Source organism: Myotis brandtii, unplaced genomic scaffold, assembly GCF_000412655.1.
Source record: "Myotis brandtii unplaced genomic scaffold, ASM41265v1 scaffold201, whole genome shotgun sequence".
NCBI lineage: Eukaryota > Metazoa > Chordata > Mammalia > Chiroptera > Vespertilionidae > Myotis > Myotis brandtii.
The window spans coordinates 721,328-724,402 of record NW_005357485.1 but is presented as its reverse complement, the minus strand read 5'-3'; the positions used below and the strand labels follow the sequence as shown (position 1 = coordinate 724,402).

Here is a 3,075-nt window from a genome sequence, read left to right as displayed (position 1 = left end):
ATAGTTTCAGTTTAAAAAATGTGGCTCTCAAAAGAAATTTCAATCGTTGTACTGTTGATATTTGGCTCTGTTGACTAATGAGTTTGCCGACCACTGTCCTAGGAGGCCTTGCTGTGTGAGGGCCTGCTGTGGTGTGCCGCGGTTCATCATGGAGAGTGGGGCCGACGGCTGCGAGGTTGTGGTGTCTGGGAAGCTCTGAGGACAGAGGGCTACATCCGTGAAGGTTGTCGATGGTCTGATGATCCGCAGCGGGGACCCTGTTAACTACTGCGTGGACACTGCAGTGCTCCATGGGCTGCCCAGGCGAGGTGGGCTGGGCATCAAAGTGAAGATCACGCTTCCTTGGGACCCAGGTGGTAAGAGAGGCCCTAAGAAGCCCCCGCCTGACCGTGTGAGCATCGTGGAACCCAAAGATGAGATATTGCCCAGCACCCCATCTCAGAGCAGAAGGGTGGGAAGCCAGGGCCGCCTGCCAGGCCCCAGCCCGTACCCACAGCATCACAGGGTCTCTTCGGCAGCTGGAGCTGGAGTCTGGATGTTGCTCTATAAAGACCTTTGATAAAATCTTTTTAAAAGATGAAAAAAGAAAGAAGAGGTGAGAAGCCCCCGCCTGACTGTGTGAGCACCGTGGAACCCAAAGATGAGATCCTGCCCACCGCCCCCATCTCGGAGCAGAAGGGTGCAAAGCCAGGGCCGCCTGCCAGGCCCCAGCCCGTACCCACAGCATCACAGGGTCTCCTCGGCAGCTGGAGCTGGAGTCTGGATGTTGCTCTAAAACAGTGATGGCGAACCTATGACACGCGTGTCAGAGGTGACACGCGAACTCATTTTTTTGGTTGATTTTTCTTTGTTAAATGGCATTTAAATATATAAAATAAATATCAAAAATATAAGTCTTTGTTTTACTATGGTTGCAAATATCAAAAAATTTCTTTATGTGACACGGCACCAGAGTTAAGTTAGGGTTTTTCAAAATGCTGACACGCTGAGCTCAAAAGGTTTGCCATCACTGCTATATAAAGACCTTTAATAAAATCTTTTTAAAAGATGAAAAAAAGAAAGAAAAGAAAAGAAGAGAAGTTTGCCGACCACTGTCCTAGGAGGCCTTGCTGTGTGTGTGTGTGGGGCGGGGGGGGGCTGCTGTGGTGTGCTGCGGTTCATCATGGAGAGTGGGGCCGACAGCTGCGAGGGTGTGGTGTCTGGGAAACTCCGAGGACAGATGGCTACATCCGTGAAGGTTGTCGATGGTCTGATGATCCGCAGCGGGGACCCTGTTAACTACTGCGTGGACACTGCAGTGCGCCATGGGCTGCCCAGGCGAGGTGGGCTGGGCATCAAAGTGAAGATCACGCTTCCTTGGGACCCAGGTGGTAAGAGAGGCCCTAAGAAGCCCCCGCCTGACCGTGTGAGCATCGTGGAACCCAAAGATGAGATATTGCCCAGCACCCCATCTCAGAGCAGAAGGGTGGGAAGCCAGGGCCGCCTGCCAGGCCCCAGCCCGTACCCACAGCATCACAGGGTCTCTTCGGCAGCTGGAGCTGGAGTCTGGATGTTGCTCTATAAAGACCTTTGATAAAATCTTTTTAAAAGATGAAAAAAGAAAGAAGAGGGTCAGCATCCCAGTGACAAAGACCGTGATGTGCAGCGATGTAGTCAGTATCGTTTCTCCCACGTCCTCTCTAAAAGCTGATAAGTAAGCAGCAGAGTTGGAAGATGAAATCCTCTATGGACTTCAGACTCCACGGTGTCTCATTCACTGACAATGCATGAGCAGGCTTTCCATTGTTCAGAGTTGGGATGCTAATAAAGTTCATTTGCTTTGGTAACAACTGTCTTCCCAGTATGTTTTCACAGCCGAACAGGAGGAGCCCTTATAGATATTTTTACTGAATAGAAAATACCTTTTCAATGACAGAAAGACTTAGGAAACAGTGTTGAAAAAATTGGGCAACTAGACCCACGATTAGAATTTTCTGAAATGTGATGTGTACTCCGTTTTCTCATGTTTTGGGTCAGAATTGTATTGTTTCTGCTCATAGACTGAGATGTAGAGCAAAAGGTGGTCTTTTTATGTGTATTTTTAAGTCAGATATAAACTAATATACCAAACTAATATAAACATCTACCAAAAATGAACAAATTATATTTCTGAGTGAATGAAGAGGTAATAATTTAGACTGGCCGAACGTATAAGAGTAATGGTTAGACCGACACTCTTCGGTTTCTTAGAATGTTGTTTATATGAGGTTTGTTTCCCCCTTTCTTCTCCTTTTTTCTTCTCTTTACTTTCCCTTTTCTTTTTTTATTTTTCTTGTAACACTCCTGGCTTAATACACTCAGAGCAAATATATATATAACTTACTTTCTCAGTATGTTTCTGGACTGACTTCTAATTAAAATTCATTGTTTCTCTGGGTATATATTATTGGAGACTGAGGGGGGCAGGAAACTAACCAATGACAGTCATTTACATACTGTCTCCCAGCCACGCCACCCTGCCATCTGGGATACTGACGAAAGACTCTGTCCACATTTCTGCTTTGCCAGTTGCCCCTATCCGCCTCTGTTATAGGCTCTGCCAATAGGGGGCGATAGAGAGACCGCATGGCTGGAGGAGGAAGGAGGGACTGCACCTTGTGTGTTTGCTTCAGGGCCCTGTCTCTGTTGCTCCAACAATGCAGTGGAAATCTCTGTTTTTTGCCTTCAGGGACTTCATCATGTTGTAAAGATACTCTCCTGTGTTTGCCTTTAGGGACTTTATCTTTTTAACATTTACATTTAGGTATATGATCTCCTTCGAATTAATTATTGTGCATGATGTAAGATAGGGGTCAAGTTTTTTTTTTTCTCTCCCCATATAAACATATGCGGGTGGTCCGGCATCTTTTCCTTGTCCAAACGGATTGTATTTGCACCATCATGAAAAGTCAATTTGCCATGTATTTGCACAACATTTAGTTTTATGTTTGCTTTAAGTAGTTGGGCATGGCTTCGTATTTCTTTGAACTAAACGGTCCTGGCCCGTTCAGCCTCTCCTTTGTCTTTGGCTTTCCACCTAGTGTTCCCAGACTTGGC

The 3,075-nt window shown here is 46.3% G+C and overlaps 2 pseudogenes; both read left to right on the top strand.

Annotated features, from left to right (window-relative positions):
- The first annotated feature begins 102 nt into the window (after positions 1-102).
- Positions 103-585, top strand: LOC102257911 (annotated as a pseudogene).
- A 546-nt stretch (positions 586-1,131) lies between these two features.
- On the top strand, positions 1,132-1,599 carry LOC102257600 (annotated as a pseudogene).
- The last annotated feature ends 1,476 nt before the right edge of the window (positions 1,600-3,075 follow it).